The sequence below is a fragment of the Eleutherodactylus coqui genome, chromosome 2, assembly GCF_035609145.1.
Source record: "Eleutherodactylus coqui strain aEleCoq1 chromosome 2, aEleCoq1.hap1, whole genome shotgun sequence".
NCBI classification, from domain to species: domain Eukaryota; kingdom Metazoa; phylum Chordata; class Amphibia; order Anura; family Eleutherodactylidae; genus Eleutherodactylus; species Eleutherodactylus coqui.
Window position 1 is genome coordinate 229,310,693 of NC_089838.1, and position 16,261 is coordinate 229,326,953.

General features: G+C 43.4%; 1 protein-coding gene across 1 annotated transcript in view; it reads left to right on the forward strand.

The window, feature by feature from the left end:
* Nucleotides 1-5,285: 5,285 nt before the first annotated feature.
* Nucleotides 5,286-16,261, forward strand: part of ATOSA (atos homolog A) — a 66,282-nt gene continuing 55,306 nt past the window's right edge. The window contains exon 1 of the mRNA XM_066592580.1: nucleotides 5,286-5,394. The gene's annotated coding sequence lies outside the window, so the exon portion shown is untranslated. The remainder of the gene's footprint in view (nucleotides 5,395-16,261) is intronic.

Below are 16,261 nucleotides of genomic sequence, written 5' to 3' on the forward strand. Positions count from 1 at the left end.
TTCCCGTATGCCTCAGCTTTTATGGCTGCTTGCCCATTCTGGTGTCAGGTGTGTTGGAGAGTTCCGGCTAGCCTCCGGGAGGCCCCAGCTTTTTGACAACTTTTGACCCTCTTCAGGGCTATTTATGACATGGGTTTTGTCTTCCTTACATACAATTAGCTTAGGTGGGAATCCCCACTTATACAGGATCTTGTTGTCTCAGAATCTGAGGGACTTTTTTCCTAGCCTGTATGGTCGCCTGAGAGAGATCTGTGAAAAGCCTAATTTTCTCGTATGCTGCTGGGTTATATTTTTCCTCACTACATACATCATGCTTTCCTTGACGTGGTAGAAGTGCATTATCACTATTGTGTCTCTGAGGAGGTGCACTGGAACTGTTTTGTGCTGTGGCAGTCTATGGGTTTTCAGCCTTTGAATTACTGTATGGAAGATGCCCCGAGGTTCCCTAAATATAGCTAAAGAGTTGTGGCAGGGACAAACCACTCCTTTTAAAACTGTTGTGGAACATTTCTCCAAAATGTATAATTACATTGAAGCCATTATGCCCATTGTTAAACAACACATTGAATGGGTTCAAAAGATGAGTTATGTTAGAGGGGCCAAAGTACGTACTTTTAAGCCTGGAGATTGACTATTGGTCCTTATTCCGACCACAGGAAGTAAATTCTTAGCTAAATGGCAGGACCATTTAAAATGAAAGAAAAACTGACTGAGGTAACGTATAAGGTATGTCAATCAGGAAAAAGAAAATCAGAACAGGTTTACCATGTAAATCTGATCAAAACTTGGAATGATCAACCATCTTTGTCTGCAGAACAGGTTTAGTCTGTAAGTAACTGGCCAGTACCAGAGGTTCAGATTGCTAAGGAGTTGTCAGATATTCAAATGGAAGCAAGATAGTTAGTCCTCCAGGAGAGACTTCTTTTTTTAAAGTCTGGGCTCATCTACACCAGTTTAGGACACGGCAAGTTTCAGGGTCTGACAGGTAGTTTCAGTCTCCTGACTCCATTTGATTAACCCGGAATCTTATCCTTTTGTCAACTCCGTCAAAGGGACTGTCATGTCTGAAAAATTGGGAATAAGCCATCTATAATAACCGGTAACTCCCAAAAAGGTCCTTACTTGTTTCTTAGTAACAGGACGAGGCCATTTTTGTTGCCTTGAATTTTCTCATCTTGAGGCTTCATAAGGCCTCTCACAGTGTGATAACCCAAGTATTTGGCCTCCTCCAATGCAAAATGACATTTTTTTGGATTGGCTGTCAGACTGGCTGCCCACAAGTCATCAAGAACTGCCTCCATGCGAGTCAGGTTGTGTCGTCCAGCCCAAGCTAAAGATGACTATATCGTCCAAATAAGCGGCAGCATAATGTTGGTGGGGTCTCAATATCCTGTCAGTCTCTGGAATGTCACCGGGACCCGTGTAGTGCAAAAGGCATATTTTTGTACTGGAAAAGTCTATGTGGCATGGAAAAGGCTGTCTTTTCCTCTGCCATATTAGTTATAGGGATCTGCCAGTGAGCTTTGGTCAAATCTATTGTCGTAATGTAACATACTAAGTCTCTCCATAAGTCCGTCTACTCGGGCCATAGGATATGCATCAAACTTAGATATCACATAAAGAACCTGATGGTACTGTCTAGTTTTGGAATCAGTACTATCAGTCTCGACCAATCATTGTGCGATTCCTCTATAATCCCTGTGCCAAAACAGTGGGAGTTGTAGTGGATGGGAAGTATATTTCTCCCATGGCTCCTATCATTTTGTGAGGCAGAAGGTAGACTCACCTGCTAGCTTATTAATGAGTAGCTTATGGGGGTGGTTGTAAAAGGGCAGTGCTGGTCTGCTCTGGAGACAAACTCCAAAAGCTGTGGGAGCTGCTACTCTGTGTCGAAATCCCATATGGAGTACAGGGTTCATATCTGGACTTGTTTTGTTTGTTTTGTTAGGCTGGTAGAACTAGCTACCAGTCAATAATGAGCTCCATTTCTGTGCAGGCAGATTTTATTTTGATGTTCCTGTTTGGATTGCTGCTGCATCTTAAACTGAAGAAAAACGTTACTTTGAGTTGGAAGATCCATTTTTCCAATAAGACTCAGAAAACGCAAATAAAAAAAACCTCACAATTTTGGTATTTATGTGTTCCTAAAGAACTGCAGTATAAAATAGTGCACGTGGTTAAAAAAAATAATAATACCAGAATTTCTGTTTTTAATCATCCTGCCTGACAAAAACTGGAATCAAAAACGATCAAAAAGTCATGCACACCCAAAAATGGTACTAATGAAACGAATATCTCATCCAGCAAAAAACAAGCCCCATCCACCTCTGTAGACGTAAAACTAAATTGGTTATGGCTCACTGAATATGACAAAATATTTTTTTATTATGAAAGATAATTTTATTTTGCAAAACTAGTAGAAAACTAGTTAAAATAAACTCTTTAAATTTGGTTTTGCCAATAATTTTACTTGCCCGAGGAAGTTTAGCATTTCAATTTTGCAGTATGGTAAATGGAATGTGGGGGAAAAAAAAGAATAAACAATGTCATAGTTGCAGTTTTCGTACACCTCAGCGCCCAAAACACAGAATAAAACAAAAAAGTCATCTATAACCCAAAATGGTACCAATGCAAGCATAAACTCATCCTACAAAAAACAAGCTCTCATACAACTCCTTAGATGGAAAAATAAAAAAAAGTTATTGCCCCAAATATGGTGACAAAATCTAGTAAAAAAAGAATTCTGCAAAAGGAGCAAGCAAACTAAAACTATGTGAAACTAGTTGGGTATTACTGTAATTGTATCAAGCCACAAAATAAAATTATCATGTCATTTATATGGCACAGTAAATGTTGTATAATTTAAAAAAATAAACTATGCCAGAACATGTCGGCTCATCCAGCAAAAGAAAAGCCCTTGCACAGCTCCACAGACAAAAATGTGAATATGCTGGGCTTCAAAATAATTCTATGCTGAATGCTTTAATGGTACAAAAGTAGTAAAAAAAATTATATATATATATATATATAAATTTGGTATTGCTGCAATCGTAGCAAGTCAGAGTTGCAGATTGTTTTGTACAGCTTGACTCCTATTGATGCAATAAAAAGTCATGAAAAAGCTGTATGCACCCCAAAATGGTACCAATGAAAACATCGGATCATTCAACAAAAAAACAAGCTTTCACACAGAATTGTAGATGGGAATTTTTTTTTTTCTTTTAAAGTTCTGGTTCTCTGAATATGTCAATGAAAAAAACTTTTATTGAGAAAAAGTAGTAAAACCTAAAAAAAAAAGTCATACTGTGCTACGAATGCCATAAAAACAAAACATCTAGAACAATGACGGACTTACTGTTTTATCACCATTCTAGAGGGTTCCACAGAGGACCTCAGAGGCCCTGTAAATGTGACATGGCAATTGATATTCAAGAACAGTTAGTACTCATTCCCTTCTGAACCCTGCCATGTGCCCCAACAACAGTTTGCATAGATATAAGGGGCATTTCCATATTTGGGAGGAATTGGGTTACCAATTGTGGGGAGATTTTTCTCCTATTGTCACTCATTAAAATAAAAAGCCTACATGTTTTTGGAAACATTACAATAACTGTATATACTTGAGTATAAGCCGACTTTTTCAGCACATTTTTTGTGCTGAAATTGCTCCCCTCGGCTTATACTCGAGTGAGTGTCCTGTGCACCATTGCTTTCAATGGGGCTGCAGCTACTGCCGGCGGCCCTATTGAAAGTAATGGTCTGCCGGCAACCCCTGCAGTGATTTTCAGGGAAGGGCTTTAAATATAAGTCCTTTCCTGAAAATCATCCATAGTTGTAGTAAAAATATTTTAAAAATCTATACTTACCTCTCCGCCGCTGCCGGAGCTCAGCGCATCTAGCCGCTTGGGTCCCGTCACTTTATTGAAGTTCTTTCAGCAGGTGGGGGATTTAAAATCCTCGTCTGCTGAAAGGGCTGCGTCTGATTGGCTGAGCGCTCAGCCAATCACAGGCAGCGCTCAGCCATTCATTGAATGACAGCTGAGCGCTGCCTGTGATTAGTCACAGCGCTCAGCCAAATTACAGGCAGCACTCGGCCATTCATTCACAGGTGTCACAGCTGTGGCAGGGGATTCTTTACTCCCCACGGGGAGCCCCCTTGTCACTGAACACTGTGGCAATGCTGTCAATATTCAGTGAAAAGGAGATTTCCCGCAGAGAATATTCCCGTGTATGCAGTGCCAGTAGCTGCTGTATTTCCCACCCTAGGCTTATACTCAAGTCAATAATTTTTCCCAGTTTTTTGTGGTAAAATTAGGTGTCTCGGCTTATACTCAATTACATACGTATTCAATTTCAAAGCCCAATTCTAAAAACCTCTGTGGAGTCAGAACACTCACAACACCCCTTGGATTGTTTCTTGAGCAACACTCAAAATGTCTCAAAATCCCCAAAGTGCTCCTTTATTTTTGAGGATTGTGCCTGTATTTGCTAACCCTGCCGTGTTACAGAAAAAATGTTTGCAAATCGAAATACCTTTTCTAATTTCTCTGTGTTTCTGACTTTAAAAAATTGCTACATTTTCTGTAAACTTAGTATTTTTTTTATAAATAAACAAACAGAAAACACATTAACCAAAATTTACCATTAATATAAAGTACCATGTACAATGAAAAAACAAACTCAGAATCCAATGAAAAAGTAAAAGCATTCCAAAGTTACTCCCACATAGTGACACGTCAGAGCTGTAAAACAGGGTTGTGTCCACAGAGCCTGCAGCTCCAAGGGGTTAAATGGCTCTTTACCGGAAATTATTACAGGATCCAACCATGAAAAACTACTGTATGTATCGCCAGGGTCAATGTTTCGCTCTCTGTCCTATGTTGTCCTCAGTTAGGGAAGGCTTGGAGACTTTACACAGCCATTTTTAAGTAAAAACATAAGAAATTACCATGGAAGAGGAAACTTAAGAAATTATTAAACCAGGAATTAAGATATCAGAAGGTTTCATAAACTTAGTCTCTCACTAATTTAAGGTGCATCAATTTCTGCATTATTAAAAAATCAGCAATGACAGATGGCATATTAAACTAGCTCATATGTATGAATCATGCAGTTTTACCTGAGGCAGCATAGCATAATTATTGTTTAAGTATGGCCACAAATATGGCTGAGGAGTTCAGAAGCCGCATCACTCAAGCTTCCTCTGGATCCTGTTAGTGTAGTTACAATATGACTAACAAAGGTTTGTGTTGCTCTTACATTAATTGACTAGCATGGCAGATAAAGATTTTGATCCACCATCATGAAGCCAGCATCATCAGATCTACATGGAGCATTGAGAGAACAATGACCAAGGATGGACCACTTAGAGAAGAGCTTTACCCATAAGCGGAGGTAAGCACTTCCATGGAGGCAGACTGGGTAGAATTTGGCAGTTACGAGGTTTGCTTCTGCATTAAACATGTATCAACAATAGGGATCAGTCATAAAGTACTCCTGATGCACAGACATCTAATCTCTAATGAGAGAGAGCAGCTCAGGAATAAATATGAAAGCATTACATGCTAACATGCCTGGCTCATGTAAGCTCCTGGCTGCTGACAAGGTGAAGGCATTAAAAAACTTTGCCCAAAAAGTGAAAACCTTCTGATGTTACAGACAAACCAGTCATGCGCTTATCATGGGGGGTACCTCAGCCGTTTCCCCCAACTATCAGCTGTTTTTACAGAAAAAGACCATTGATTGGCTGCAGTGGTTACATGATTAGACAGCACATGATCAGTTGGCTGAATGCACAGTTGCCTGGATCAGCAGCTGCCAATTGCCTCTTCATCGATCTATTTCACAAATTAATAGCTGGGAGAATAGTATAACATTTAAAGATATATATATACAGACATTGGACCTTATTTACTAATATTGTCTAAAATTTAGGCCCAATGTCAACGTGCAGATTTTAATTATAAAATCCACGGGTGTCTCCCGCACGGGAGATTCACACCTTCAGAAGCCCATAGAGATGCATTAGCATCCGCAGGGCAAATAAATGCATGCGGATGTGATTTTTTTCTCCGGTGTGCTCCATTTTCCTGCGGATCTCCTGTACGGACGGCTACCGCGACTTCCATTGAAGTCAATGGAAGCCGTCCGGGCCCACGGCATACCCGCAGCTGTCATTGTTCTGTGCTGTGGATCTGTCGGAAAGCAGGAGATTTTAAAAGGAGTGTGCACGGCGCATGCACATGGCAGGCTGCCGGCGTGCTCAGCACATCCGCCATGCTGAAGAAAAAACATCCGGCCGCGATGGAGGGGAGACCCGCAGTGTCTGGACAAGTGAGTATGCTATCATTTTTGGCTTCATAACTGCGGGATTCCACCGTGCGTGCCCATGGGCATGAGGCCTTAGACAGTGCAAACGTAAATTAGACAGTCTTGAAATGCTCCAGTTTAATCATAGTCGCTCTGCTTAATGATAAATCTGTTGAATTTTAAGACTGTCTAGTGTAAGTTTAGATCACCTATTAGTTGGCTTAGTTTAGTAATTTGGCGCAACTTAGGCCATGCTCCTTTTTTGGACCATTTGGAAAAACTGTTGAAAAGTGTCTAAAAACACATATTAAATGTGGTGCAAGCACGTAAGACAGTTTTGTGGTGTAATTTGCGCCATAAAAGTTGTTTTTTGAATAGTAAATAAGCCCCATAATATATAGGATAATACCTAGTTCAGATAATTGTATCTAAACTAATAAGTAGTTCACAGCGCATATATTTTATTTACAATAAATTTTTAGTGGAGGAGCATGAAAAGGTGTGTAGTGGCCCGAAGTCTATATATCTGGCCCCTCCATAATAGTCATGCATGTCATGTCTTCAGTGTAGATGCACTGTGCAAATTGTCTTGTCTTTAGTTATGTCTATTGCACAACTGCAGCATGTAAGAGGTTAATGTCTGTAAATGTCTGGGATATGTCTGGAAAATGTATCAAAATGTCTTGTCACATGGGTATGAAAGGTATAAATATGAGTGCAAGCCAAAAGGAGTCAGGCAGAGTCAAAGTTCCATTGCTTCAACTGTAGAGTGTGGTTGGAGAGTGCCAGCCACATGGGGGTACCTTCAACCATCATGTGGTGAAGAATGGAAGCTGAGGAAGGGTATACTGATGTTTCCATCCAAGGACCCCTACCTAGAGAGCTAGTGTTCAATCTACTAACTGCAAGGGAGTGTCAGTGGAGTGTTGTGTCCACCTCCGATGTGTTTGATCAGGAGCGGAGTCATACAGATAATTAAGCCTGTAGGCCCAGTTTCATCCTGTGTCCCGAAGTATGCGTGTCTGTCCAGGAGCGGAGTATGTAGGCCTGGTGTCATCCTGTGTTCTCTTTCCTGACCTTTTCTAAACTGTTCTTCCTGTACTGGTGTGTGAAGTTTGCATTGTAGAAGTAAAGTTCCAGCCACTGCCCCTTTCCAATGATTGAGGTATTCAAATATAACTGTGTGTGGACTCTATTATTTTTCCAGCTGGACAACCAACGGTGTGAAGGAACAATGATGTCACGAGTGACAACTTTTCGAGTCCATTACACCAATAAACAGGTAACTGCTGTCCCAGCGTTGCCTGGAAGAGGCCTAGCGGTGCATTGGCTCAGGCTGCACGTGTCCCTCAGGGGAGGAGTTTGGTAGAGCCATCGTGACAAGTGTTATCTCTTCCCCTGCCATCTCCTCTGTGTATGCTCGGTTGCGGCAGGTGTATTGTACTTTACTGTAATGCTATCATAATAATGAGTATGGCACTTTGGTGGCTAATATGAGACTGGCACTATGGGCAATACTATGAAATAATTTACTAAGCCCAGCATTTGCAATGCCGAGCTCAGTATGATTTTCCCCACACTGGCACATGTGCGCTGAATACATTTCGATGCAAACTCCTCTTCATGCATTCGGTGTATCCTGGCAGCTCTGTGCGCCTACTCAGAAATGGACGGACCTGGTCCATATTTCTGATATAATTTAGGGCTTTCCACAGCCGGAATTGCCACGATTCTCCGCGGTCAGCCTATCTGTCAGATAGGCTGACAGCGGAGATCCGTCTGCCGGCTCCTGGGCAGCGGAGATCCTCCGCAGCATACCGCAACGCCCGTGTACAGGCAGCCTAAGCCAGTTTCTGGCATAAACTATGCATGAATCGGTCAGTCGAGGAGGCCACATTCCCTCCTGACAAACTCGCCCTCTTTTGAAAAATTGGCAGGGCCGGTGTAGAAACCTACAAAGTTAAAAATTGTTGTACAAAAATGTACGACTTCTTTACACCAGAAAGTGTCGTAAATAGCTTTAGAAATGTGCTATATCTCAGTACTGGTGTCCTATGCTGTTGTGAACATTTGTCATGCCACTCTGGGCACAACACTTATACCTGCTGATCCTTCCCATCCATAGTTTGAGGTGTACTATCCAGTTCAATTCATTCCTGGGAACCTGAAAGGCTAGAATCATTTCTGACCACCAGGGACGCATGAAAGCACAATGTAATTGGAGTTGTTCAGAAGATTTGTAAGCCAGTGCAAGAGGTTCTGACATTCATTCTACAACAAGGTGCCAACTGTACTGGTGTAGAATGTCATGTATAAGGCATTCCTTAACAATATCAATCAATGTTTGGCTTTAAGGCACCATTCACGTTTACTATATTAATTATAGGTTATTTGTGCATTTATAATGCAGCCACTTATTTCAGCCGCATACATCACCTTAAATTCCTCCCTAATTGCATCTTTCCTGTGAACTAGCTGGCAAAAATGTTTATGACCTCAATACATACCTCATTATACAGTATATGAATAGCAGAGCGCACACCTTGACACACTGCCCACATTCTTCTGAGATGTCTGAGGTATGTAAATGTCTCCCTGACATCCATGGAAACTATTGTGCAGGATCTGTCGGGATTTAAAACTTAATCCTAAAAGTTTTTTATAGCAAATCTGCAGCACTGAGTAGAATAAAATACTTTCATTATTTTCTCTTTTATATATGAGTTTATAGACTGGCACTAAAACGGGAAATTGTGTTATGTCAGAGGTTTTATAGGCCTCTCTGATAGCAATCCCATCAGTTTGTCTCCAATATTGAACGTCTGTTTTAGAGTATTTTCATCTAAAAACAAAAAAACACACCAATGGATGAGTTAGGGTCGATTCAGACGAGCGTGTCTATGTGCACGCAAAACCATGCGTTTATTAGAGCCATTGGTTCCATATGGTGTGTTCACATGTCTGTGTTTTAAAGGCGTGCAAACGAACATAACTGTCAAAGATAGGACATGCGTGCACCATAGGTCTGTGGTGCGTGTAAATATTCCCCGCGGGGAGTCCCCTTATCACTGAACACTGTGACAACACTATTACAGTGTTCAGTGACAAGGGGACTCCCTGTGGGGAGTAAAGAATCCCCTGCAAAAGCTGTCACAGCTGTGGCAGAGGATTGCGATGTTCTCCCATTGCTTTCAATGGGATCGTAGCTTCTGCAGTACCATTGAAAGCAATGGGCTGCCGGCAAGACCTGCTGGGATTTTCAGGGAAGGGCTTAAAATATAAGCCCTTCCCTGAAAATCATTCCTAGAATGTGTTAAAAAATTTTAAAAAAATATATACTTACCGCTCAGCCAATCAGATACAGCCCTTTTAGTAGGCGGGATTTTAAATCTCTGCCTGCTGAAAGAGAGACACAGCAATGCAGGGAGAAGACAGGCTGGACGTGCCTAAGCCCCGGCAGCTGAGAAGAGGTGAGTATATCTTTTTTTTTTATTTTTTTAACACATTCTAGGGATGATTTTCAGGGAAAGGCCTATATTTAAAGCCCCTGGCCGAAAATCCCTGCAGGGGTTGCCGTCAGCCCATTGCTTTCAATGGGACTGCAGAAGCGTCGGTCCCATTGAAAGCAATGGGTGAACATTGTGATCCTCTGCCACAGCTGTGATAGCTGATTCTTTACTCCCCGCGGGGAGTTCCCTTGTCACTGAACACTGTGACAGTGCCACAGGGAATACTTACACGGCAGCGGCAGAGAGGTGAGTATATATATAGATTTTTTTTTTCACACAAAGCACAGGTTATTTTGGAGTTTTGTGATTTATTTTCTAATGGTGACTTATCCTCAGGTCACATCATAAATACATGATCAGCAGGGGTCTAGATGTGTTCTAGACATGTGCACACATGCCTCTGTAGGGAGATGAATAGATAATCTGATCTTCACCTGTTGTGAATGGTGGATCCTGTCTTATCGCATATACAGATGTTATTTCATTGTAAAGGCCCTTTTACACGGAACGATTACCCCGTGCAACAAATTTTTAAAAAATGTTCGTAACAAAAAAGTAATTGATATATTTCTGTAAAATAAAAACCTGCCGAGTACACTGGTAAAACTGAAATATAGTATTGCGTCTGATTTTCAAGTTATTTAATCCCTTAATGACAAAGCATTTTTTTCGTTTTAAGAAATCGTAACGCTTTGATTTACCCATCAACACAGCTGTATGAGGGCTTGTTTTTTGCGGAGCGAGTTGTATTTTTTAACGGTGCTATTTAATGTACCATAAAATGTACTGAAAAACTTTTAAAAAGTTCTAAGTGGAATAAAATGAAGAAAAAAATTAATTTCTCCATCTTTCAGTGCGTCTTGTTTCTACGGCGCACAAACTGCAACAAAAATGACATGATAACATTATTCTGGTATTAGTGTATCTTGACGCCACCTGAACAACAGGTGGATCCAAGATAGAACGTCTATGACAGGCGGTTGACTCCCCCTGTTCATGATTGACTGCACGGCATTCTCCCCTTTCTCGGCTTCACAGATTCTGCCACCGCGCAGATCCCATTGCTTTCAATGGGATCGGCACTGCTGCCGATCCCATTGAAAGTAGTGGTTTCTGGCAAGCCCCGCAGTATGATTTTCGGGGAAGGGCTTGAAATATAAGCCCTTCTCTGAAAATCATCATTAACTGGTTAAAAAAAGCAAAAAAAAAATTACTCACCTCTCAGCCGCTCAGACACGTCCTCCGGCTGGCTCCCCGACACTGCTGTCCAGCACTTTCAGGCTCCTGAAAGAACTGTGCTGATTGGCTGAGCGCTCAGCCAATTACAGCTAGTACTTAGCTATTCATGAATGAATGAATGAATAGCTAAGCGCTAGCTGTACCCCATGGACTCAAGTCACAATTGCAACCCCTGTAGCAACACCAGTGTCTACCTGTATAAACAGGCTAAATGAGCGAACTCTGATATTGTTCCCTCGTTCCAACAATAAATAATTAGATGCAAAAGCACCTAATCCCGCCTGTCAGGATAATGATTCGGCTGCTGAAAACTTTTCTCCACAGAACAGGAAGTTCCAGGCTTTTATTAGATTTAGGCCTCATGTCCACTTGCACACAGGGATTCCACCGCTGAATCAAGCAGCGGAACCCAGCAGTGCCCGCGGACATGGGGAGAAAAATACATTTTCTTACCTGTCCAGATCCAGCGCAGATATCCTCCATGCCAGACGGATCTACTTTCTTCAGCACGGTGGATGCGTGCTGACGCGCCGGTGACGTGCTGGCCGCATGCACAGTGCAGTTTTTTTTAACAAAATCTCCTTCTTTCATATGGATCCGCAGCACGACCACAGTGACAGCTGTGGCTGTGCTGCAGATCAGACGTCTTCTATTGACTTCAATGGAAGATGTCTCTGCGGGATCCGCAGGAAAATGGAGAATGCTGCGATTTCTTCACGCGCTTGCGATCCGTGCGCCGGGAAAAAAAAATCACATCTGCATGCTTTATATTGTCTTGCTGATGCTAATACATCCCTATGGGCGGCTAGAGGTGCGGACCCCCCGCGCAGGAGAATCGCACGGATCTTATAATTAAAATCTGCCCGTGGACATTGGGCCTTAGTGTTCAGAGTGAAAACTACAGGGCTTTAATATCGTTTTACTATAGATAGTGAGCTAAAATTTAAATAGGTTTAAGACAAGAAATTTTTCTTTTCATCTTTTTATCCCCGCATTCCAAAAATCCTAATTTTTACATTAACATATCTATACAATGGCTTATTTTTTGCAGGTGAAGTTGTATTTTTTCCCTATGGAGCCTTTTTTTTATCGCAACGCAACAATCACCATATTCTGAGGCCCATACTATTTACATTTTTTTTATGAATTGGGCTGTGTAACTGTTTGTTTTTTGCGGGTGAGCTATAGTTTTTATTAAGCTACACACATATTTTTAATCATTTGCTAACTTTAGATAATAATTAAAAATAAAATTAATAATTTTGTTTAACCTTTTTCTACATTTCTTTTAAGTCTCCACAGGGAACTTGAACTTACAATCACTTGTAAGGGCCCCTGCACACTGGCGAGAGCGATTACAGCCCGATATTGCTCTCGCAAACCTTCTAAAGACCCCTGGATGCGAGGCATTTTCATGTGAAAACAGCTTCGCATCACTTCGGGGATTCCCTTCATCCCATTGCTTTCAATGGGGTGGCAACAGTGCCAGCCCCATTTAAAGTAACTGGAGAACATCGCAATCTCCTGTCGCTACTGTGACAGCAGCAGCAAGGGATTCCTTCATCCCCGCGGGGAGTCTCCTCATCACTGAACACCCTGCCCCTGCTGTCACAGTGTTCAGTGATGAGGGGACTCCCCACAGGTAAAAAGGAATCCCCTGCTACGGCTGTCAAAGCAGCGGAAGGAGATGGCGATGTTCTCCCTATGTTTTCAATGTCGCTGGCGCTGCTGCTGCTGCCGGCCCCATTGAGAACAGGTTTAAACCCCTGGATGCGACACCCTTACATCCCTGCGGGGCTGAAGGAATCCCCTGCTGCAGCTGTCATAGCTGCAGCAGGGGATCACGATCCTCTCTCCTTGCTTTCAATGGGACCGGCGCTACTGCCGCCAGCGCCATTGGAAACAATGGGCAATATCACAATAAGATAGGACATGTTGCGATTTTTTTTCACGCAGCATCGCATGAGTGAAAACATCGCAAATGAGAATGGAACCATTGAAAATCATTTGTTTCATAATCACGTGCTTTCAATCACTCTCGCATTGTGAGAAAATCCCCCAATTTTTTCGCATGTGTGAAGGCTCCCTTATGCTGCATTCGCACAGGCAAGCTTGATATTGGGCCAAGAAAGTCAGCCAGATATTGCGCTTGCCAACGTGCGTTTTTCACGCCGATGCAAGGCGTTTTAAATTCAAAAATTGTTACGGCACTCTGCCCCCCGAGCGCCAGGTGGGGTGCCCTGAACTTCCCGCACCCCACTGTCCCTGCCTACTTGCCTCGGCCCTGGCTAACCCCAGGCGGACAACTGGGCGGCGGTCCCTGCTCTGGCTAGGGACCTGGCGACTACCTAGATGGAACTTACCTAAAGAGGGACAGAGTGCCGACAGAAGAGGCAGGTGGAGCAGACCAACAGAACTACAAAGCAGAGTAAGGCTGGAGATGGAGCTGACCGGCAACTAGGGACTGGCTGAGGGTAACTGCAGACAGACTGGCTAGATGCAAGTAGAACCAATAACTGGCAGTGAGCTCAATTCACTGCCAGTCTTTTAACCACAAGGCTCCGCCCAGGGGTGGGGAGTGGGAGGAGGCAACTCCACCCACTGCTGTATAAGAAGAGCGGAGGAGTGCGGGCGGCACCCTATGGGCGGACACGCCCACGCCGCCGCCCACCAGCCGCCCCAAGCCACTGGGAGAACCCCGACACAGAGCTCCAGGCCGCCGGAGCCGACGCCGTAGCGACGCGCGCCGACCGCGGGACCCCGTGCCGCCCTGCATGGTAACAAAAATACTTTGCATCATTTCTGTGAAATTGAGTTCCTCAGGGGCGTGTTTCACACAAGGCAGAAGAAAGCAAGTGTTTCTTATTACATAGTAAGCTAGGCTGAACAAAGGCAAATGTCCATCCAGTTGAGCCTGTTTCCACCTCCCCATGTTGATCCAGAGGAAGGCTTCAATGGGAAACATCGCATCGCATTCACATGCACACCACACAGCATGTGAGCGCCATGCGATGTCTCTTAATGTCCCATTGTAAATAATGGGCAAAGCGTTCCGAAAGAACGTCAAAAGATAAGATGCTGCGATTTCTATCCTCACAGCATCACCGCAAGGGAAAAAAAAATCGCTCATCTGAATAAGTCAATTCAAAAGACTGGAGTTAATATTTGTGTGTCTCGCAACGCACAAAACTCGCCAAGATTCTCGCCCGTGTGAATAAGTCCTTATAATGAGGGAATTCTGCTTCTGCAGCCAATCTTACTCCATCTGTTGTGAAGAGTAGCCCACAGAGAAGTGACATAATGGCCATGGGTTGCAGCAGCACCTCGTCCACAGTAACACGCCATCAGACAACGACCAATGGGTATTGAGTGATGTTACATCGATCTTTTCTGTATTTTTTTACCCAAGCCACCCATGGCCAACATTAAGCACTGTCATTTAAAATCTGCGTATGAAAAAACTCCTGACGTCCCTTCTTGATGTACAGAATTTGTGTGAAAACCCATAGATTTCCCCTGTTGAAACTGAGCTAATTCATGAACAATTATGCGACATCGTTACATCCAAGTCAGACGTCTGAGGCAAACACATAGATGTTCATTGAAATCTGTGTATGATTTTTCCAATGCGGATTTCGTCCTCTAGACACAGCCAAAGAGGTTGTCTTACAAAGATAAAAGAGTCTGGCTTTTCTTTCATTGCTACGCCTGGTATTGTACATCGCCTCATTCAAGTGCTGATTCAGTGGTGGGAAAGAAAGGCTTTCCCAAATGTCTTATGTTGATGGTTTCGGACTATATTCTGAATAGCCAACAGCAAAACAACAAGCAGGCCTTTCCCTTTAATGCTTCATCACTTGAACAAAGTGCTGTACCCTTTGGGCACATATCCGGTTCGCCCGGCTTTTTCCTGAGATCACATTGTTTGCCATTGTCAGTTCAATCTAGTGATCAGAATGGTAACAGCGGTCTAGCCCCCCCAGCAGGAATTTGATGCCATATCCTAGCGGTACGCCATGAATGTCTAAAAAAAAAATGTCTAAAGGTATCTTTACATGGCGGAAGCAAAACGACTAAGCTGCATAAACGATGGGTAATGAGCAGATAGCTGATCACTCAGTGTCAGTAGCAGCTGTTCAGTACTGAACGGCCGCTATGTTAAAGGGGTTGTCCCGCGCCGAAACGGGTTGTTTTTTTTTCAATAGCCCCCCCGTTCGGCGCAAGACAAACCCGATGCATGTGTTGAAAAAAAAAACCGGATAGTACTTACCCGAATCCCCGCGCTCCGGTGACTTCTTACCTACCTTGTGAAGATGGCCACCGGGATCTTCACCCTCGGTGGACCGCAGGTCTTCTGTGCGGTCCATTGCCGATTCCAGCCTCCTGATTGGCTGGAATCGGCACACAAGACGGGGCGGAGCTACGAGGAGCAGCTCTCCAGCACGAGCAGCCCAATTCAACACGGAGAAGACCGGACTGCGCAAGCGCGTCTAATCGGGCGATTAGACGCTGAAAATTAGACGGCACCATGGAGACGGGGACGCCAGCAACGGAACAGGTAAGTGAATAACTTCTGTATGGCTCATAATTAATGCACAATGTACATTACAAAGTGCATTAATATGGCCATACAGAAGTGTATACCCCAACTTTGTTTCGCGGGACAACCCCTTTAAGTGAATGGAGAGGGGCGGGGGAGCGCGAGGAATGAAATCTCCTGCAGCTACCCCACTGTGAGCCAGCGATACTACGCAGTATATATGCGAGTAGGTGCGGGGACAAGTGTCGGGCATCGTTTGCCCAACACTCGTCCCTTCTAAATGGGCCTTAAGTCGGAATCCTCAAGGTATGCCTGCAACAGACAATGCACCGTGAAGACACCCTAGGGCTCAGCACACATTACATCTCAGCTCTAGGTTTAGTGTACATACTAGAAGAAAAGCGCCTGGTGTATATGGTAAATATATCTAGAAGACTGTTTAGACAACAAAGGGTGTTCTTTTGGCCTCTAGTGGAGTAGGAATCATTGCTATACCTTTTCCAACTGTATAGGAAAGCAGGAATGCTGCAATCGCCTAAACAGAGGGCCATTGTAAAGCTAGATCATAGCATGCAGTTGGTGCCACTGGTATAAATCTTCTCCAATTATGCTGCTGACAAAAGGTTCAGAGCCGAAGTCTACTGAGCCTAAGGCCGCCAGCATA